The sequence below is a fragment of the Chelonia mydas genome, chromosome 1, assembly GCF_015237465.2.
Source record: "Chelonia mydas isolate rCheMyd1 chromosome 1, rCheMyd1.pri.v2, whole genome shotgun sequence".
Lineage (NCBI taxonomy): Eukaryota > Metazoa > Chordata > Testudines > Cheloniidae > Chelonia > Chelonia mydas.
Window position 1 is genome coordinate 192,130,777 of NC_057849.1, and position 23,257 is coordinate 192,154,033.

Below are 23,257 nucleotides of genomic sequence, written 5' to 3' on the forward strand. Positions count from 1 at the left end.
TCCTAGCACTGACTCACCACTCTTAAACTAGCTCTGGAGAGGCTGCTTGTAGCAATGAGACCACCTCATTGTCTTTGCTAGAAATTTGTACGACCTTAACTATCCCGGCATTGATAAAGCGGTACGACCCTGTACTACAATAGCAATAGAGTTTATTCCTGTATGGGAAGGGGAACAAGCAATACAAGTATGTCATAAGCAAATAGTTTCCTTGCAATTTGTTTCAGTAACCCCCTGCCCGCAACCCTTTCCAGAGTATGGCTCACAACCCTGCCCCTCTTTAATTGGTACTGCTTGGACCTCCATTCCCAAGCAACCTTCCTCTCTCAACCAAAGCACCTGCAGAACTCCTGCTCCTATACAACCCTCCTCCTTTTAACCCATGCTCCCCATCCACCCCAGCCAGGACTGGTATCACCTAACTACCTGCTGGTATCTCTCACCAGGCTCAATTAACCCCTTGACATGAGCAGGCTGCTTGTCACAGGGGACTTGGCTCTGCTCTCTCCAAAAGGGACTAAGCACCCTGTGACAAGACATAACGGACCTTTCCACCCATATAACTCTGTGCACGCTAGGGGAGTTTCAATGTAGCTATATCAGTAAAACAATTACACCCCTAACCAAAATATTTACACTGTAAAAAAAAACAAAAAAAACCCAAACCTGTATGTAGACTAGGCCTTAGTCTCCATTCAGTCCTGGGCCTCTTTACTAAGTCTGCCAATCAGAACTGAGGATATGTCTTCAGTGGGGGGGGGGGGGAGTGTATTCTTAACTCGGTTTAGCTAACCCACATTAGTTATCTTGAGCTGAAAAAGCAGTGAAAACGCAGCAAATTGGCTTTAAAGTTGGGTTAGCAGCTCATGTTCAACCCCAATCTCCTCTATAGAGCCAATAGTTCAAGCAGAGTTGTTGTTCTTCCCTGCTTTTTTGCTTTTTTTTTTTCTCAGTGAAGACACACTCTTAATGATGGTAACATACCTGTCTCCTCTGGCGTTTAGCCTACGGACTCAGGCTTTGTGGGCAGAAGAAGAGGTAAAAATTCTCATGCCCCCAGCTCAGCTTCCATAATTTTAAGATTTTCACTAGTGGCAAGGGCTGGTTTCTATAGTATTCTGAACTTTCTGAGCCACTATTTAGGGTGGCCACTAGTCACAGGGCCTCTGTAATCTCAACAATTTCCAGGATGATATAGAAAGTTGAGCCCTGTCCAGAAAGGCTGTTAAGAAGACAGTTCTTGAGTCAAGAGATTCACCATTGTCTGAATTCATTGCAGGATAAGATTAAAGTCTCCAGCTCTTCTATTTCCCATTGTCGGCAGGTATAGCAAGGCGATCGTGTGTGTGGTTTGAACATCATGTGCATTAGGAACTGAACTGAGACCAAACTCATTTCACAAAGGCCAAACAGCCAATGTGATTCAGTTTTCAATATAACCCATAAGCCATCAGCTCCAACTCTCTGTGCACAGTAGATGCTCTCCAGTTCACTACTGACAAGGGATGACTTTGGTGAATATATACAATAATCAAGACCTATGATATGAAACGTGTGGCTTTTTTCCATCTACAAGAATGGTCCAGCATTACTTTAAGAGCAATAAGAAAAATGGCATCCCCCCAAACATTGCAGATACATCTTCAGGATCTCTTTTCATCTATTTTTCCTTTGACAATAGATAGGTGAAAGCTAAAAGGAAGCATTGAACCATGTATACCACTGCATTCATTATTGGCACCTCCTCTTCAGAGCTCCTTAAACATAGTACATCAATTCAGCTTTAACAATGCAACAAAGACTTGCAAAATATCCTTTTCTGCAGGTTTCTACCAAAGGATCTGAGAAGCAATCAAGCCAGAAATCTGCTAGAAGGGCAGCAAAAGAGCGCCTAGCCAGAGATATTAAAGATATAGGTAAGCTAGCCCCTTCTCTCAAGAGAAGCCTGAAATGCTTTTCTCATGTAGTGAGTCCTGTAAGACAGAGAACAAATACCCTGCTAAAATCAATTCTATATTCAACAGGTGTTTTTAATCACAGCTTCGGTGGTGATTATACACTGTGTTTCTTTCAGAAAAGGGAAAGGACTTTTTCCCCCTTTCCTTTTATCAAGTAGATGCCATCAGCTTTGCCTCATCCGGTGTTCAGTGTGACACATGAAATGTTATTGTACCTGCTGAGCAGCTGCAAATAGCTACCAAAAAGTTAAGGGGCGAGGGAGAGGAGGGGGAGAGACACTAACCACAAAAAAAAAATTTGAAAATCAATCCTTGTTTGTGCTTTTCAAATTGCTTTGGCACTGCTGCCTCAGCGCTGAGAGGTTTTTCCAGCGGGAACGTGCCCACCATTTACACAAAGCACTTAAAAGCTTTCTAAATGTTATATCATCAGCTTTGTGAAGCTGGGGGTATTTACTGAAGCCATAGTAGTCACAATTTTTTTAAAAACTATTTCATCTCTCTTGGTCTCTCAGTCCCCGTGCAATGCCAGTGTTTGTAAGGCTGTAGTTTCCCAAAGCTCTGATGTTTGCTTCCTTGATGTGCAAATGAATTTTGTTTTGCTGATATGAGATAGTCATCCAGGGTACCTTTCCATTTACAACCCAATGCCTCATTGCACCTGCTGGAGGGGGGAAAACACCACTATTAATGGGGATCTGCTTCTTACCATGGCTTTCAGCCATAACCTTCCAACATGCTATGATAAGCTAATAAAATACTATACAGGAGTAAGAGAGAATGCATTTTAAATTGAGCGATAATTATCTGGTAATATCATCTTTGGCTTTTTTCAATCATTTTTCTCTCCAGCCTGCCACTGTTGTAAGAGTTTATCTATTAAAATTCAAATTAGGTAATGGCCATATAAATGTACTTTTTGTACATGTGCAGTTTTACTGCATTGCCATGCTTTACTGGATGGGGAATCTACGTGCAGCATCCCTTGTAAATGTACTTCTGGTGTCCTTCTTCGTTAGTGGGATTGGTGCACATAGTTCTTCGTAATGGCTCCCACAGTGTACGTCTCTTCATCAAAACATTGAACAGAGCAGGGGATGGAGGATGTTTAATTATGAGGCTAAACTTCTTGAACGCAGCTTTGAGCAGGTTTTAAAGTTTCAGAAGCACAAAGCGGAGGACACCATACAACAGAGCTGCCGTAATCCCCACACTTGGGCTTGTCATCGTAGCTTCCCTAAATTGCGTAGGAAAATGTGATTTCCCAGGGCTTTGGGCCATGTTGCTTTGAGAGTTCCAGCTGAGCACAGCTCTGCTAGGCACTGAACTGACAGTCTGAGTGTATGGGGGTGGCCATCCTGCTTCCTCTGTGGCGCCTTTGCCACCTCATCTACAGATAATTCTGTATGGATTATTCACAGATCCATCTACTGGCTGGAGGCAAAGAAACATCCAGGCTGATACCAGATGAATAGAAGATGCTAAGAAAAAATAAATGAGTAAAACAAAGTAGAAGGGTGAAGAAAAAAGACTTTGGGAAGCAACCAACCCTCCCCCCCAACCTAGTTACTAATGGCATTCTTTATGCTTCCTAAATAAGTATTTCTGTTTTTAATGGGTCACATAGTTAAACTTACAAAATAGCAGAGGCTTGCCTCATTTTCTACTCCCTTTGGGCAGACTATCATGAAACAAAAGGGAAATGGCAGGAGAGACATTTACCTGCCTAGGTAAAATGGCAGGAGAGACATTCTGTTTGTATCCTGAGTCTCTAATTAAATATATAGGCAAGAGAAACTCTTTTCTGCACACTCTTTCCCATCATCAGATATGTAAACCATATCCCACAAGTCTCTCCTGTTCCACAGTTGTGTTAATTGCATTGTATTTGCCTGTAGTAATCATATTTTTAACCTGTCACTAGAACAGTCAGATAAGAACAAAATGCTAATTAAGCTGCTGTAAACATTTTGGGCTCAATTCTGCTCTCATCCTGATTTCATCCTCTTAATTCCACTACATTCAATGGATTCAGGGGAGATCAAAGATTTTGGTTTGGGTCCATCCCGAAATATCTGATCTGACTAGAACTAGGAAGTACTGAAAATCCCGGGCAAGCCTGTTCACGTGATATTTTCAAGTTAGTCTTTTTAGACCCAAAAGATCTAGGTAGTTCAGGTAATTTTCAAACATTTGGTGTAATTACACCAGTATCTTTGAACCTTATAAAAATATAAACTTATTGGCACCAATCTTTCACTTTGTGCTACTTAGCCAGCAGCCAGACATGTTTTGTTTTGGTTTAATATTGATCAAACTTAGACCCAAACTCTTTCCCAATCTTACATTAAAAAGGGAACGTGTTTCCAGGGAGGTAACAGGAATCACTAAGTCAGACCAGGACAGGCTAGACAGTCCCTGTTAGATGCAAATTCTTGATCTAGAAGCACTCAAAAATACCCTTTCCCAGTACTGTATCATGGTTGCCTTTTGGTGACAGGATTTGAAAACACTAAGCAGTAGAATAGATAGACCTTCATACTGTAGCCGTTGGACTCTATCCTGAGGTGTACTGCGCTTGGTGCAGCTGAAGAAAAAAGGGGGAAGGTGGACCAAAGCCATCTTTCCACTCCCCCAATTTTAGGTCAGTGAGACGTTGAAACTGCTGCAGGCATATCTTAGCTTCAGGTCTGTGCTAAGTGAAACTGGCTGCAGCCAGCTGCTGCGCCATCTGACAATCTGGTGAAGAGACAGGCACTCTGCCCCACCCCGGGCATGCCCTATTCCTAGCTCTCTTGGGCCCCAACATTCCTCTAGGCAGAGGTGAAGGATGCGTAGTGTAGAGCTAGTTACCCTGTCTTGGCAATGCCCCTGTGTCAGAAGGAATCCTTGACTGCCCCATGAGGAAAGCTTTCAGGCTCCTTTGCATGGCGGCACAAAGCAGCCAGAAAAGGTGCTGAGAAGGGTGTCCCTTATTCCATTGAGGCAGGAAATCCCTCACTTAAAGAAGTACAGCCATTACAGAGGTGACCTGCCCTCTGTGGAGAAAGAAGTGGTTAGGGACTATTTAGAAAACCTGGACGAGCACAAGTCCATGGGGCCGGATGGGCTGCATCCGAGACTGCTAAAGGAGTTGGCAGATGTGATTGCAGAGCCATTGGCCGTTATCTTTGAAAACTCATGGCGATCGGGGGAAGTCCCGGACAACTGGAAAAAGGCTAATGTAGTGCCCATCTTTAAAAAAGGGAAGAAGCAAGATCCTGGGAACTACAGGCCAGTCAGCCTCACCTCAGTCCCTGGAAAAATCATGGAGCAGGTCCTCAAGGAATAAATTCTGAAGCACTTAGAGGAGAGGAAAGTGATCAGGAACAGTCAGCATGGATTCACCAAGGGCAACTCATGCCTGACTAATCTAATTGCCTTCTATGACGAGATAACTGGCTCTGTGGATGAAGGGAAAGCAGTGGACGTGTTGTTCCTTGACTTTAGCAAAGCTTTTGACACGGTCTCCCACAGTATTCTTGTCAGCAAGTTAAAGAAGTATGGGCTGGATGAATGGACTATAAGGTGGATAGAAAGCTGGCTAGATTGTAGGGCTCAACGGGTAGTGATCAATGGCTCTATGTCTAGTTGGCAGCCGGTATCAAGTGGAGTGCCCTAAGGGTCGGTCCTGGGGCCGGTTTTGTTCAATATCTTCATAAATGATCTGGAGGATGGTGTGGACTGCACCCTCAGCAAGTTTGCAGATGACACTAAACTGGGAGGAGAGACAGATACACTGGAGGGAAGGGATAGGATACAGAGGGACCTAGACAAATTAGAGGATTGGGCCAAAAGAAATCTGATGAGGTTCAACAAGGACAAGTGCAGAGTCCTGCACTTAGGACGGAAGAATCCCATGCACCGCTACAGACTAGGGACCGAATGGCTCGGCAGCAGTTCTGCAGAAAAGGACCTAGGGGTTACAGTGGACGAGAAGCTGGATATGAGTCAACAGTGTGCCGTTGTTGCCAAGAAGGCCAATGGCATTTTGGGATGTCTAAGTAGGGGCATTGCCAGCAGATCGAGGGACGTGATCGTTCCCCTCTATTTGACATTGGTGAGGCCTCATGTGGAGTACTGTGTCCAGTTTTGGGCCCCACACTACAAGAAGGATGTGGAGAAATTGGAAAGAGTCCAGCGGAGGGCAACAAAAATGATTAGGGGACTGGAACACATGACTTATGAGGAGAGGCTGAGGGAACTGGGATTGTTGAGTCTGCGGAAGAGAAGAATGAGGGGGGATTTGATAGCTGCTTTCAGCTACCTGAAAGGGGGTGCCGAAGAGGATGGATCTAGACTGTTCTCAGTGGTAGCAGATGACAGAACAAGGAGTAATGGTCTCAAGTTGCAGTGGGGGAGGTTTAGGTTAGATATTAGGAAAAACTTTTTCACTAGGAGGGTGGTGAAACACTGGAATGCGTTACCTAGGGAGGTGGTGGAATCTCCTTGCTTTGAAGTTTTTAAGGTCAGGTTTGACAAAGCCCTGGCTGGGATGATTTAGTTGGGGATTGGTCCTGCTTTGATCAGGGTGTTGGACTAGATGACCTCCTGAGGTCCCTTCCAATCCTGATATTCTATGATTATAAGCAAATATCAACATCAGGTCATCTAAGTCCATTCCTTTGCCAGGTGCAAGATTTTTCCTTCTGCTGTATTCTTGGGTGCTTTATTTACACTAATTCAGGGGTTCTCAAATTTCATTGCACTGCAACACTCTTCTGAAAACAAAAATTACTACACGACCACAGGAGGGGAGACCAATGCCTGAGCCTGCCTGAGCCCTGCCACCCTGGATGGGGAAGGGCCAAAGCTCAAACCCCACGGCTCCAGGTGGGATGACTGAAGCCAAAGGGCTTCAGCCCCTAGCAGGGGGCCTGTAACCTGAGCACCGCTACCCAGGGCTGAAGTCCTCAGGCTTCTGCTTCTGCTCTAGGAGATGGGGCTCAGGCTTCTGCCTTAGGCCCCAGCAAATCTAAGCCAGCCCTGGCGACCCCATTAAAATGGGGTCCCGACCCACAGTTTGAGAACCACTGCACTAATTTTTAAATGTGCAAAAAATGGAGCTTTTCCCTACTTTGGAAGACTAGCCCAGCATCTAAGAGCGTGCTAGACTGCCAGATACTGGCATGTTTTACTTCAAGACTGGACAGCCCTACTTCTTAGATATACAGTCCTTCAGCCTAGCAGAAGATAAGCAAAAACAACATTGTGCAGTACTATAATTGGAACACTTTGCCCTCAAGTCCAGGAGACAAGTTCTGCATTGAAGTAAGAGGGATGAAATATGAGAATCCCTGTCTCTCAACTAGCCAGGAATAAATGTTCAGTACACTGTGCCACCAAAAAATGAAATTTTAAATTGCACAATGCATCGATCTTTAGATTCATCAGCAAGCAGGCTTTGAGCTTGGCCATCTTATTTTGCAAATTGAAAGTTTACACTTTCCCCCCCATGGTTTAGGGAGAAAAAAAAGGACTGTTATGAGAGGTAATAGCTGATGGAGATAGACTAGTCGGGGGAGGATATTCCTTTTAACTACACCCACAACCCCTCGGAAGAAATGTGAAAGCTGTTTCCATCTGGCAGGGTCCTCATCAATCTGCTTTTAACTTGGTTTATAATTAGCCCTAAACAGATTTCTCAAATTAGACGTAATTTTAACTCTTACTATCCTTGAGAACTGAAGTGAGATGTGAGGGACATGGGCACCACCTACTGTACAGCTATTTGAACCAGTAAAACTAGAGCTCCATTAAAGCTGTACAGCAAATCACAAAAGCTTTCTCAATTTGTGTTCAATGATTATATCAGCCTGCAAACTAATGATTGATCTGAGAGATCAATTGGGGTGATTGGGCAGAGACTTGCATTATGGGTCACATTTTGGCAGCATGATGCTCCATGGCGCACAACAGAGAAGATGCTAGCAGAGAGAGGAAGATGGGACAAACATTTTACACCCCGATTTTTGGCTCCCACAGAGATTCCACTTAGGGCCTGATTTAGAACAGTATTTAGGCACCTAACGGCAGACAGGCATCTAGGGGGATTTTCAAAAGTGCCTAAGCAGGTAGGTGCCTAACTCCCATTGAAAGCCTTAGGTCCTCCACTAGAGCAGCAGAGAAGAAATCAGAGGCTAGATGTAAGACATAGAGGCATAGTATCCATATTTGCTTCAAAGGAAGGTACAAGAAACACTAAAGGTGGGCAATTATGGAATAACTAGGAAGAAATGAAAAAACCCTGCCTACTCCCACCTCAAAGAAAGGAAGAAGAGGAACAGGACAAAGAGGAAGAGAATAAGAGCTCTGAGGTGAGGAGAGAGGAAAAGCTATTTGCTCTCCCTCAACTCAGATTTCACTGTGGTTGTATTTAAATACTTTCCCTTGCTTGGCCAGTTATGCCCTGCTGTGTTTAAAATTTTTGTTACGAAAAACATTACCTCACTTGTAACCAAGAAAATTGTCTGTCCAGATTCTTGATTTCTATGGCATGTGACGGGAGAAACATCTGAAAAATTAAGTCAAGGAAAATTCCAAGGAAATGAAATATTTTGTATTATTGTTAATATCACTATTCCCCATAACGCACCTAGAGATGATCATACAAGAAAGTTGTTTGATGAGGCAAACATTGCAACACTTTTGTTTTTAACACAGAGGCAATCCCTGAGCCACATGGAAAGGTCATGGAATGTCCCATGTTCCTGTAGAATGAGATTGGGGTAGAGGGAGAATTCTCAGTTCTGTCAAGACAAAAAAGCATTCATCCTCTCCTCACGCTCTTGGCAGCACAAACTTACGTGATCTGATTTCAGTAAGAAAGAGGTATCCCAAGAGTCTCTGCAAATTATGGAATGCAGAGTGATTTCTTCTGTAGGTTTGTGGAAACTTCATTTACAAACACCTCTTTAGTGGATGGGCCTACACACTACCTTTTATGCACTTGTGTTTTCATTTATTTATGGATGTCTAGTTTGTAAAATCTCAAAATAGTTTTAACTAGGAAAGAGGCATCATCAGAATCACTTCTATTGTGCAATTTGCTGAGAACTGCAACTGTTCTATTTTCATTTCTCTCCAGCCCATCAAAACTAAAGGCAGCACTTCCTAGACCACTTTTCTAATTCCTTCCCTTTATCCCCCCGACAAAAAAATTACTATACACTGGTCTTAATCCACGCTTGCAACTCCCATTGACATCCATGGATTTGAGTATAGATAAAAGGCAATACAGAATAAGGACTTAAGAGCCAAATCATCCCATAAAACTCTGAGTAGAAAGAATGAAAGGCTTTCTGAGTTCTGACCTGGGAGAAGCACAGCCTCTGCTGCATCATCCCTTCAATCCTAGGAGCCCCAGAAAAGCTCCTGAACAGGAGCTGCTTGAGCATCATGATCCACAGTAGGGTGAGAGGGCAGGCCGGATGGCCATTCTCTTGCAGCATTGTGTCCCCTTTCCTCACTGCTCTTGTTGACATAATTACCATATGTTAATCCTCTCTGAGGAAGCATTTGCACAGAGACTTCACCAATCCATGCTATGGAACCCCTTTACATGGGCAATGGAGGTTCTGGGACCCCTGGGAAGGGGTGCAGGAGATGACAAGTGCAAAACTGAGCCAGAAGCCAGTGCAAAGATGGGCCTGTGCCTGTTTAGATCCCCACCTGGGGCAATCTGGGAAGTGAGCCCACAGATTCCAATACTCTGATGCATGTCATCTACAGGCTAAGGGCCTTAGGCCCTAATTCAGCAGCGCATTTACATAGATGCTTAACTTTACACACCCCTGACTGATTCTATCCCTATTCAGCAAACCACATGAGCATGAGTTGAACTTTAAACATGTAAATGGCCCCAGTGAAGTAATTGGCACTGAAGCGCATGCTTAAATTAAGCACGTGTTTAAGTGCTTCGATGAATTGGGACCATAACACACATATCCCCTGTGGTGGGGCAGTGCCCCACCCCATGCCAGATGTGCTTCAATGGGCCAGAGCGGCTGCGCAAGGCAGCAGCCAATCAGGGAGGGCCAGTTAGAGAGCCAATCAGGGCCAGTATTACAGCCAGCCAATCAGGGCTAGGCTAGGCCCTATATCAAGGTAGCCAAGGAAGGGAGCAGGTAGTCTCTCCCAGTGTTCAGAGGGTGAAGGTCTGTCTGTGGCGTGGCGTGGCGTGGCGTGGCGTGGCGTGGCGTGGCGTGGCGTGGCGTGGCGTGGCGTGGCGCTGAAGGGAACTCCCACCCCGTACCTGCTGGGCTGTGGGCCCTGAGAAAAAGGGCCTAGATTGGTGCAAAGGGGCCAAAGGGGAAACGGCCCAGGGAGAGGGACGGACAAAGGTAGAGAAGGAGGGCAGGTAGGAAGGCTGCTGCCAAAGGGTCCCGGGGCTGGGACCCAGAGTAGAGGGTGGGCCTGCGTCCTCCCTTCCCCCTTGCACTTCCACCTGGCCGTTTGGAGTGGCCATCACAGACTGCACCAGATCCCTGTCAAAAAAGGGGTTAGACTTTGGGGTGTGGTTGGCCATTGTGGCTCGGGTGAAGAGAAGGACTGCGGCTAACACCAAACCCCCTGGAAGGGGGTGAAACTGCAGCAGTGGACACTGCTGGAGGGCACTGTCCTGAAGAGGATGCCGTGAGCTGGGAGCAACGTGGGTTGAGGTGCCAATCTAGGGTGAGAGATGGACGGGACATCACTGGCAGAGGGCGCGCTGCATGAACTGAGCTAATTCCCAGAGTGAACAGCAGGAGGCGCTGCGGTGGTGAGTCCCAACCCCATCACACCCCCAATTTGGAGTGGCCAAAATCATTACCACTGGCTAAATCATTCCTGACTCCCTAATTAGCCAGTGCTGATTCCCTAGTGCTGGCATTCCTGATTGCATTGATAAAACAAGTTCACTTAGTCTTATTTAACCAAATCAACCTGAGCAGGTATTTTGTAACATTTTAATGTAGATTTTTTTTTTTTAAACACAGAGAAGGATGACAGTAGAAGGGTGATAATGGTAAAGCTAGAAATGAGATGCAACGGTGACTGCCAAAGGCATTTCCCCTCGCCCCTGACAACAAATGTGAGTTTCTATCAAACTTCTGAAATTACTGCATTTTGAAGCTAGGCTCAGCTCATGTTAAAAGGAAGCAGTTATTACTTCATTCATATACATTCATTTTATGGTGAAAGTTGGGTACAACATTCATTGTAACAGAAAATATTTAAAAATCTAAATACACTCAAACCTCAAGCTATAGATACTGTACTTTAAAATTCCTTATGTTTTATTCAATATTAATTTTATATAATTATGTATATAAAGACTGGACATACAAATGTAAATAAATGGATATATACATTAATATATACAAATAAACAGAAAACATTACACTGGCCAAGGATTCAGTCTTACACACCCTAGACCCCAAGGTCATTTTAGGAAGGTAAATTCTACATTTGTCCAGAGAAGGAAGAAACTTCTTTGGCAAGTTCTAGGTGTTTTTTAAATAAAGTGACAACTATGTCAAGTTTCTTGAGGCTGTGCCCCTTGTAAGTAATGGGACTACCAAATCCCATGTAAGGGAAATACCCCACACCGCACGATCTTATATTCCACATATAATTTTGGAATAATACATTATTGGAGGAAGGATGGAGGAGTGGTTGGGGTGCTGGTCTTGAACCCCAGAGACTTGCATTCAATTCCCAGCTCAGCAACAAACTTCTCATGTGACCTTGGGCTAGTCACTTAAGCTAACCTATAAAATGGGGATAATACATCACTAATTCACAAGGGTGTTGTGAGGATAAAATCCTTCAATGACTGCGACAGGCTCAGATGCTACAGTAATGAGGCCTCTGAGAATTTAGATATCTAAATGATTGTGTCAACATAATAATTTTACTATTTATATAATGAAAGAAGCACTGTAAACACACATTTCCATCATCATATTGAGGTAACAGCAATATTACAGTAGGACAAATATGGCTTTGCAAGTAAGGTACAATAAGGGGAGCCAGGAGATATGGGATCTGTTCCCATTTCTACAACGAGCAATGTGACATTGTATAAGCCACTTAATCTCTTGGTGCCCACAACTGCCCATCTCTAAAATGGGGATAACCATATACCCCTACCACACCAGTAGCCCAAGGTCACACACACAGTTGATACAAATATAATGACTAGTTAATCAATTCTGTTGTCTTGAATACAGATTTTTATCTGATGCTATTTCAGACATGTTTGTGTACCCATATTTAATCACTGTCCAACATCTAGGGCAGTGGTTCCCAAACTTGTTTCACCACTTGTGCAGGGAAAGCCCCTGGTGGGCTGGGCCGGTTTGTTTACCTGGCGCGTCCGCAGGTTCGGCCGATCGCGGCTCCCAGTGGCCACGGTTCGCTGCTCCAGGCCAATGGGGGCTGCTGGAAGCGGCGGCCATTACGTCCCTCGGCCCGCGCCGCTTCCAGCAGCTCCCGTTGGCCTGAAGCAGCGAACCGCGGCCAGTGGGAGCCGCAACCAGCCAAACCTGTGGACGCGGCAGGTAAACAAACCGGCCTGGCCCGCCAGGGGCTTTCCCTGCACAAGCGGCGGAACAAGTTTGGGAACCACTGGTCTAGGGTAATGAGACACTTTGCACATAACAATCCTTTTGCCAGCTCTTTTCATTCATGATTTGAACCATCAAGCAATCCTCAGAAATCATGCAGAATGCCATATGTGAGGGCCACATGCCATCTAACTGGAGAGACAATACATGAAGTTGCTGCCAGAGCATAAGGAGTTTTCTATAGGACCATATCATGCTACAAAACCCATCGCCAGCCCACACTACCTCCACTTTGCCATCAAGCTCAGGCAATGGGAGTGAGACAGGATTTTCTGTGGCAGGTTCACAGAGTTGTGGGGACTATGCGTAGCTACATTAAGAGGTTCTTTGGGGCCAGGATGTGGATGGATCCTGTGGGCTAGGTTTTCAAAAGGGTTTAGCTCCCACAGTTAGGACCACATTTTTGTAAGTGCTCAGCTCCCATTTAGATGCCAAAATAAGTCGAAAGATTTTGAAAAAATCCTCAACAAGTTGAGCGAAAATGTGGTCTTGAGCTCTTAGTGTCAGATTTTCAAAGTATGTGTGCAAGGCTAGGAGACAGGAACCAGGGTTGCAAAAGCCACCTCAGCCCTTAAGCTGGGGTAGAGGCTGTGGAGTAGTTCTTATATCACCCACAACCAGGGGTGGGACTTTCCTCTCTGAACATCAGAAACATACACACTACGCAGCCTTACTGGTGAGGTCCCGAGGTCAGCATCTTACTCTTTCATCTCACAATTCTAAGGCAATCAGTCCTCAATCCTGGGCAGAGATAAGAACGGCCATGCTGGGTCAGACCAGTGGTCCATCTAGCCCAGTATCCTGTCTGCAGACCGTGGCTGGTGCCAGGTGCTTCAGAGGGAATGAACAGAACAGGGCAATTTGCGTGATCCACCCCAAGTTGTCCAGCCTCAGTTTCTGGCAATCAGAGGTTTAGGGACACCCAGAGCATGGGGTTGCATTCCTGACCATCTTGGCTAATAGCCATTGATGGACCTATCCTCCAGGAACTTCTCATTCTTTTTTGAACCCATATATATTTTTGGCCTTCACAACATCCCCTGAAAACGAGTTTCACAGGTTGACTGCGTTGTGTGAAGTAATTCCTTCTGTTTGTGTTAAACCTGCTGCCTATTAATTTCATTGGGTGACCTGTGATTCCTGATGAGGGTAAATAACACTTCCCTATTCACTTTCTCCACACCATTCATGATTTTATAGACATCTATCATGTTCCAACCCCCCTCCCCGCCCCCAGTTGTCTCTTTTCTAAATGGATCAGTCCCAGTCTTTTTAATCTCTCCTCATACGGAAGCTGTTCCATACCCATGTGTGTTGCCCTTCTCTATACTTTTTCCAATTCTAATATATCTGTTTTTGAGATGGAGCAACCACAACTGCACTCAGTATTCAAGGTGTGGGCATACCATAGATTTATATAGTGGCATTATATTTCCTGCTTTATTATCTATCCCTCCTCTAATGGTTCCTATTCCTGTTTATCTTTTTTGACTGCTGCTGCACTTTGAGCAGATCTTTTCAGAGAACTATCCACAGTGACTCCACTCAAGAAAGAGATCTTGGTAACAGCTAATTTAGACCCCACCATTTTGTATGGATAGGTTGCACTGTTCCCTCTAAGCTGTGCACACGCACACAGATCTTAAACCCCCACACACAGCGAAATACCGCCTGCACTCTGGCTTCAGCGGTGGCTTTTTTGTTGTTGTTGCTTTGGCAGCTGCACAGAAGAAATTTTTTGCGCACATGGCCTGTTAAAAATTAGAGGGAACATTGATAGGTTGGATTATGTTTTATAATGTGCTCTACTTTGATTTATCAACTTTGAATTTCATTTGCTCTTTTCTTGCCTAGTCACCTAATGTAGCGAGATCCCTTTGTAACTCTTCAGTCAGTTTTGGACTTTACTCAAGATCTCTGGCTCCTTGATCAATAATCTTACCGTTCTCTCTATTGGTTGGAATCCTACAAATTGTCTCTTCAGAGTATTCAGCCCTTTCAAAATAAACTAAAATATTTATGTCCTAACTCTGCAGATTTTGAGGGGGGGAGGGAGATCGCATCAGTTAAAACTCTGATCCTGCTCCATTTGAAGTCAACAACACTGGGAATTGGTTTCAACAAAATCACAATCAGTGAGAGGCTACAACAGCTATATCTTAGTCTTCAGCAAGGAAAGCAAAATTTTAAGATTGACTATAGAAGCGAGATCCTAGATGCTCATTAGTTTTCTACCAAATCCAACCAATTGATGCTGCGAATACTGAAAGAAAAAATACTAAAGCTTGAGAGTTTTGATCCAAAAGTGCTTATTTTAATTTGAACATGGGACTTTCAGCAACAAAGCACAGACCCTTGAGAACAAAAGGATAAACTTCCTCAGTTGTCATTAGTCCTAGTTAGTAATAGGCTAGTCTCCTAAGTTGACCAGCCAATAGAGGCAGCATGGCTTGCTTTGCAAACCTGCCATAGAGAGATTTGGATAATTCACAAAGTTTTGATAAGCATCTGGGGTCTAGATCTTGCAAGTTCCCACTGACTTCAATGAGAGTTTTGGCAATGCAACAAATACTGAATCAGGCCTCTGAACTTTTGGATGCATACCCAAATTGATCTTGAAACTTGGGAAATTTGCCCAAAATTAATAATATTGTCTGGATATTTTGAAATATGTTTCTTTCCCCAGAATTACTGAGACAAAGAATTTTTTGCTTTTGAATGCAGATAAGGTTTTCATTCACCTATATCCCAATGCACTTCAGTTTTTTCCCTCTTTGTGGTTGTCAGACTGCAGAGAGGGTCCTTCAGTGAAGGAAATAGAAACAGTGTCATTTTCATTTCAGTGCATACAAGCCTTTTATTTGTAAGAAAATGTATGTTTTTCCATTAGACTCCTGTAAAAAAGTAGATCTAAAAAGCAGCAGTGCACTGATAATCTAGAAAGTTTTGGAGGACACCTTCCTGGTGCAAGTGCTGGAGGAACCAACTAGGGGTCATGCTCCTCTTGACCTACTGCTCACAAACAGGGAAGAATTGGTAGGGGAAGTAGAAGTGAGTGGCAACCTGGGCAGTAGTGACCATGATATGGTCATGTTCAGGATCCTGACAAAAGGAAGAAAGGAGAGCAGCAGAATACGGACTCTGGACTTCAGAAAAGCAGACTTTGACTCCCTGGAGGATGGGCAGGATCCCCTGGGAGGTTAATATGAGGGGGAAAGGAGTCCAGGAGAGCTGGCTGTATTTTAAAGACGCCTTATTGGGGGTGCAGGAACAAACCATCCTGATGTGCAGAAAGAATAGCACATATGGCAGGTGACCAGCTTGGCTTAACAGAGAAGTCTTTGAGCTTAAACACAAAAAGGAAGTTTACAAGAAGTGGAAACTTAAACAGATGACTAGGGAGGAGTATTAAAAAATATTGCTTGAGCATGCAGAGGTGTAATCAGGAAGGCCAAAGCACAATTGGAGCTGCAGCTAGCAAGGGATGGGAAGGGTTACAAGATGGGTTTCTACAGGTATGTTAGCAACAAGAAGTTCAGGGAAAGTGTGGGACCCTTACTGAATGGGGGAGGCAAACTAGTGACAGATCTACTCAATGCTTTTTTTTTTCTCCGCGGTCTTCACAGACAAGGTCAGCTCCCAGACTGCTGCACTGGGCAGCACAGTATGGGGAGGAGGTGAACAGCCCTCAGTGATGAAAGAACAGGTTAAGGACTATTTAGAAAAGCTGGACATGCACAAGTCCATGGGTCCGGATCTAATGGATCTGAGGGTGCTGAGGGAGGTGGCTGATGTGATTGCAAAGCCATTGCCATTATCTTTGAAAACTCATGGCGATCGGAGAGGTCCTGGACTATTAGAAAAAGGCAAATATAGTGCCCATCTTTAAAAACAGGAAGACCGAGAATCTGCAGAACTACAGATCTGTCAGCCTCACCTCAGTCTCTGGAAAAATCATCACGGAGCAGGTCCTCAAGGAATCCATTTTGAAGCACTTGGAGGAGAGGAAGGTGATCAGGAACAATCAACATGGATTCACCAAGGGATTCACCTGACCAACTTGATTGCCTTCTAGGATGAGATAACTGGCTCTGTGGATATGGGGAAAGTGGTCTTATCTTAACTTTAGCAAAGCTTTTGATACAGTCTCCCACAGTATTCTTGCCAGCAAGTTAAAAAAGTATGGGTTGGATGAATGGTCTATCAGGTGGACAGAAAGCTGGCTAGATCGTCGGGCTCAATGGGTAGTGATAAATGGCTCAATGTCTAGTTGGCAGCCGGTAGATATGCTGGAGGATAGGAATAGTGACCTAGACAAATTGGAGGATCGGGCCAAAAAAAAAATCTGAAGTTCAACAAGGACAAGTGCAGAGTCCTACACTTAGGACGGAATAATCCCATGCACTGCTACAGGCTGGGGACCGAACAGCTAAGCGGCAGCTCTGCAGAAAAGGACCTGGGGATTAGTGGATGAGAAGCTGGATATGAGTCAGCAGTGTGCCCTTGTTGCCAAGAAGGCTAACAGCATATTGGACTACATTAGTAGGAGCATTGCCAGCAGATCAAGGGAAGTGATTATTCTCCTCTATTCAGCACTGGGGAGGTCACATCTGGAGTACTGTGTCCAGTTTTGGGCTCCCCACTACAGAAAGGATGAGGACAAATTAGAGAGTCCAGCAGAGGGAACAAAAATGATTAGGGGACTGGGACACATGACTTATGAGGAGAGGCTGCAGGAGCTGGTCTTATTTAGTCTGCAGAAGAGAAGAGTGAGGGGGGATTTGATAGCAGCCTTCAACTTCCTGAAAGAGGGTTCCAGAGAGGATGGAGCTAGGCTGTTCAAAGTGGTGGCAGATGATAGAACAAGGAGCAATGGTCTCAAATTGGGGTGGGGGAGGTCTAGGTTGGATATTAAGAAACTATTTCAATAGGAGGGTAGTGAAGCACTGGAATGGGTTACCTAGGGAGGTGGTGGAATCTCCATCCTTAGAGGTTTAAGGCCTGGCTTGACAAAGGCCTGACTTGGATGATTTAGTTGGGGTTGGTCCTGCTTTGACCAATGGGTTGGACTAGATGACCTCCTGAGGTCTCTTCCAACCCGAATCTTCTATGATCCTATTGTGGTCTAGTGTACAAAATGATGCATGTGAAGAACTGAAAAAATCAATCTCTGGACAGTTTCAATGAAGTCACACAAATGAGGGTCATTCTTCTCAGTTGCCAGCTTGTGCAGGTCAAGGAGTGACTGGTTCACATTCTTTTCCAGGTGCAAGGCACACTCCATTGCTGTCAACCCATTCTCCCAATCATCAATCGTTTTGTAGTAAAAGCTATATCAATATTAAAACCCTAGTTCTAATTTACTTCATGTATTTAAATTTATTAACTTCAGGCCATATGTTTCTGTGGAGTTTGGCTCTACATTAATGAATTAGTTGACAATGAACAGTTAAGTTTGCATTAATTCGGAAAGGTGAAGTTGGGGGAGCTTAGCTAATGGAAGAAATGATGCACAATTCACTACAATAAAAGAAAAAAATATCCACCATATGTTTCAAACAATGGCAAAAACCTTATATAGCAGCAACGATTATGCCACTCTAATTAAGAATGATAAAACCTTGTTTTCAAGGGTTAAATACTTATTTTTAAGTCTCAGTCTAGAATTAAACTGATATAGCTCCTTTTTCTTTAATTCACAACAGCTGAAGATCTGGCTCACAAAATCCAAGACATTTTTAAGTTACAGAATATGCAAACAAGTAGATTTTACTGAGTTCATGTAATAACTGCACAGTAATGCTTTTAGGGCCAGATTCACCACTGCCTTCTGTCTTGTGTAGTCATTTTACATCAGTGCAAAGTAGGCATATCACCAGATACTAAATAATTATATTACTTTTCTCTGGCATAGTGCCCACCATTTGAGATTTCCAAAGAAATGTACAAACATGACACTGCACTGGCATTCTAGGGAAGTATCATCCTTATAAAGGTGTGAAAACTGAGACACACACAGGTCAAGGTCAATGTTTTCAAGTGTGAGAGCCTAAAGTTAGGCTCTTAATCCAGTTTTAAGCACCTTAATTAAAGTGGCCTGATTTTTACAAGCTGCTGAGCACAGAACTCCTACTGAAGTCAATGAGAGTTGGAAGTGGTCAGTACCTCTGAAAGTCAGGCCATTTCTATTTTAGTGGCTAAATATGGATTTCACAGTCTAGAGTATGCATCCATGCTTGCAAACACTGGCTTTTGTGACATGGTCAAGACTAGTGATTCTCAAACTTTTGTACTGGTGACCCCTTTCATAAAGCAAGCCTCTGAGAGTAACCCCCCTTATAAATTAACACTTTAAAATATATTTAACACCCTGATAAATGCTGGAGGCAAAGCAGGGTTTGGGGTGAAGGCTGACAACTCACAACACCCCATGTAATAACCTCATGACCGGTTATGGTCTTGGCCTTCACAACATCCTCTGGCAAGGAGTTCCATAGGCTGACTGTGCATTGTGTGAAGAAATACTTCCTTTTATTTGTTGTAAACCTGCTGCCTGTTAATTTCATTTGGTGACCTCTAGTTCTTGTGTTATGAGAAGTAGTAAACAATACTTCCTTATCTACTTTCTCTACACCAGTCATGATTTTACAGACCTCAATCATATCTCTTTTCCAAGCTGAAAAGTCCCAGTCTTACTAATCTCTCCTCATATGGAAGCTGTTCCATACGCCTAATTTTTGTTGCCCTTTTCTGGACCTTTTCCAATTCCAATATATCCTTTTTGAGATGGGGTGACCATATCTGCACACAGTATTCAAGATGTGGGCGTACCATGGATTTATAGAGAGGCAACATTTTCTGTCCTATTATCTATCCCTTTCTTAATTATTCCCAGCATTCTGTTTGCTTTTTTTACTGCCACTGCACATCGAGTGGATGTTTTCAGAGAACTATCCACAATGACTACAAGATCTCTTTCTTGAGTGGTAACAGCTAATTTAGACCCCATCATTTTATATGGGGTCTAACATGGTCACATATTGTCTCTAATATCACTAGAACATAAGCATTGTTAACTTTTGTAGGGAACTTAAGCCCAGATTGTAAAAGGTAGTTAGGCACTGCTCTGCTCAACATTTCAAGGCCTAACTGTCTTGGGATCTCGTTTTTAGAAGCGATTTAGAAGTAGAATTGGGTGAATAATTGATTTTTCAGTTCAGCCAGCGAACCAAAAAACTAGGAGGCTATTTGGCTGGGTTCAAAACATTTTCAGATTTTGCTGACAAACTGAAAAAGTCCATTTCAGGCCAGCAAGTTCTGGGATGGGTAGCTCACAGTCTCTCACCTGTTGAAGCTGTTCCACGTTGTATAAATAAATATATATTCATTATTCCAGAGAGAGAGACAGAGAGAATGTGTCTCTACAGCCTGGTGATTAAGGCCTTCACCTGGAAAGTTGGAGATGTAAATTCAAATCCCTACTTTGAATCACACAAGATTTGAGTTAAGATCTCCTACCTCCAAGGTTGAGTGCCTGAATCACCAGGCTGTAGTATCATTCTTTCTTTGGCACAATGAATATTTAAGTACTTATACAGAATGTAACAGCTTCAACAGGAGAGATTGAGGGTGACACACCCCAGAATAGCCTATAACCTGATCGGCAGCACACTCACTGGCAGGGGAGATCTGAGTTCATGCCCCTGCACCAGAGTGAGGATTCAAACCTAGGCTTCCCCACAACCCTGGTAAGTGCACTAACTACTATTAAAGGAGGATGGATGCGCACACGTGCACGCGAGCGCGCGCGCACACACTCTTACTTTGCTGGCCCTGAAAACTATCGGGTCAAATTCGTGAATAGTTTCAGGGTGACCAAAGCTGCAATGAAATCTTTCACCCAGCTCTATTTAGGAGCCTAAGCCTCACTGACTTTCACTAAGTCTTAGGCGCCTAAGTCAGTTAGGCATTGCAAAGCTGAGCAGAGCAATGTCCCAATACCTTTAAAAATCTGGGACTTAGATTCTTCCTTCCCCCAAAACTCTGGACTGCATGCGTTCTAATTAAATAAACGACCTGACAGGTGGGAAAAGCTCAGAATGAAAACAAAAAGTCTATAAAGATCTGCCACTAATACTTGTTATATGAATACAAATGCAGTGTTAAGGCTGCAACATTAAAATAACAGAAGAAAGCATTAAAGGCATGTTAATCTAGACATGCAGCACATATGTAGTATTTTCTATTTTTGTTTCATTTAGCATATTTCTGTTTATGCTATTAACTTTATACCATAAAAGATCCATGATGCACAGAGTTATGTGGATTAAAGGCAAATAAATTTTGCTGTAGGAGCTATATTATTTGTATTACAGTACCACCTAGAGCTCCCAAGTGAGATCAGGAACCTGTAATGCTTGGCTTTATACAGAGTAAGAAACAGCCCCTTACCCTGAAAAGCTTAATGTCTAAATACACATCACAGACCAGGGGTTGGAAGGGAAAGCAGGCATAGAGAAGTGAAGTGACTTGCCCAAAGTCCCACAGCAGGTAAGCAGCGGGGGGGGAATAAAAACTTTCCTGAATTCCATTCCAGGTGCCCTATGCACTAGGCCAGTGGTTGTCAATCTTTTTCCATTTGTGGACCCCTAAAAAATGTTGGATGGAGGTGCAGACCCCTTTGAAAATCTTCAGTGTAGTCTGCAGACCCCAGGGGTCCATGGACCGTATGTTGAAAACCACTTCTCTAGGGCGCACTGCCTCCTTTTAAACTTTTGCTTTTTCTGACTTCTAGTGGTTTTAACTGTGTGACCCTAATAGTGCAATATAATCTATAACACATATACACACAATATACATATATATATAGAGAGAGATTTAATAATATTTTTTCTTCCAACACAATAAAAATTAAACATATGTATTACTATTATGGTTAGATTGTGTGCAGCTCTTTTCAGGCTCACAGTGGAAGCTGCACAAGACATATCATCCAATCATAGTTATGGCTGGGTCATTCCCTCAGCATCAGCCTAGGGAGCCTGGGGGCAACGCACTAGAAGCAACAATCTGCTTTCATTCTACAGGAAGACTGTGCACCCCTTACGGGCACCAAAAAGCACTGGGGGGATACTGTATTTTCTTAGGCAGAATTTTTGCTAGTGTTCCTCCTGTGTAGCAATGCAGCTCCACAAAACCTCCTATGCAGGGCTATGCACCAAATCCAATCCTCAGTATTTCAAGCCACCAAATTAGGCTTTGGAGTTCACATCTTATTGAAGTGAATGCGGCAGGAGAGGCAAGAGTTCACAGCATGGAAGCTGATGTTAGCTGGAGACAAACTTGTGCAAGGCTGAGTTAGCAGAGTAGCAGTAGCACAATTGTTTAGTGCGAATGGGCAACAGAGAGATTTTGAGTAAAGTTACTCACGTATAGGAGTTTGCTGGCTTAGGAGAAAGTGGGTTGTCTCCCAGTGTGATTTGTTACAGTAATAAGAATTTGAAAGCTAGGAGGGGTTCTGAGATTCTGCATACAATTCTTTCCCAGGCGGATCTCACTCACATGTGAGAAATATGGGTGATATCGGTGCTGGCCATCTGGGGAAGGTAGAGCCATTTCCTTACCAGCTGCCCAATGGTGCTGTTCGCCTTGTTCAGGGGCACTTTGGCCCCAGCCAATCCCCTGAGGACAAAGGAGACGCGGGGGATCAGGAAGGTTTTGAGGGCGTTGATCTTTTGCCAGGGGCCGAGCAGGGAGGAGTCGATTTGGGCCACATCCCGCAGGATCTCTGCGATGGTGTCTTCGGGGGGTCTGTCAGACGCAGACTCCTGTGGGTGTGCCCAGGCGCTGGAATACCTCTTGCTCTTCGAGGGACGCCATGGGCTCGCCCTGGATCAGGAACCGTGATGCCCAGACCAGAGCCCTGGCGCTGTCTTCGACGTGGAGGGAGGCGCACTTTTGGAGGTTGAAGTGCAGGCCCATCCGCTTGGCGGCTCGGTTGGCGACGTTGAGCATCTGCTGGAGGCTTTCAGAGTTGTTGGCAACCAGGACCAGATTGTCCACGTAGGCCAGGATGTTGATTCTTTTGCCTTGAAGGTCGAAGATGGCCGGGCTGCCAGAGATGGCTCAGATGAGCGTTCCATGGCCAGGTTGAAGATGATGGGGCTGAGGGGGCAGCCCTGTTTCACGCCGCAGCAGATGAGGATGGCATCCGTCTCTCCGTCCGTGGTGCGGATGGTGCCGTCCTTGTAGAGATCCTGGAGAATCTGGAGGAAGGTTTCTGGCATTCCAAACTTTCCCACGGTGATGAAGATGTGATGGTAGGGTATGGACCCAAAGGCATTGGCCAGGTCAAGCCATGCTACAGCGCATTGTCTCCTGCACCTCACGGCCACCTGGATGGCTATCTGGAGAAAGAAGTTGTGCTCGTAACATCCCTCGCAGGACAGGAAGCCCTTCTGCGCTCAGCTGACAGCGCCCCCGCACACTGACCAGTCCGTGATCCTTGCCACGAGGCAGCTGGCATATAGCTTGTAGATGGTGGAGCAGAGGGATATAACTGATCGCTATATTTGGGGTTGGGAAGGAAGTTTTCACCAGGTCAGTTTGGTAGAGACCATGGGGGCGTTTCATCTTCCTCTGCAGCATGGG

General features: G+C 44.4%; 2 long non-coding RNA genes across 3 annotated transcripts in view; both read right to left on the reverse strand.

Annotated features, from left to right (window-relative positions):
* LOC122464146 overlaps positions 1-23,257 on the reverse strand; it is a 395,100-nt gene that overhangs the window by 341,397 nt on the left and 30,446 nt on the right. The window lies entirely within an intron of this gene.
* On the reverse strand, positions 345-17,913 carry LOC122464144. The gene is made up of 4 exons (XR_006288063.1): positions 17,784-17,913; positions 7,744-7,748; positions 3,409-3,415; positions 345-356 (listed from the first exon to the last, which is right to left on the reverse strand). It is a non-coding gene; the product is annotated as an uncharacterized LOC122464144 (long non-coding RNA).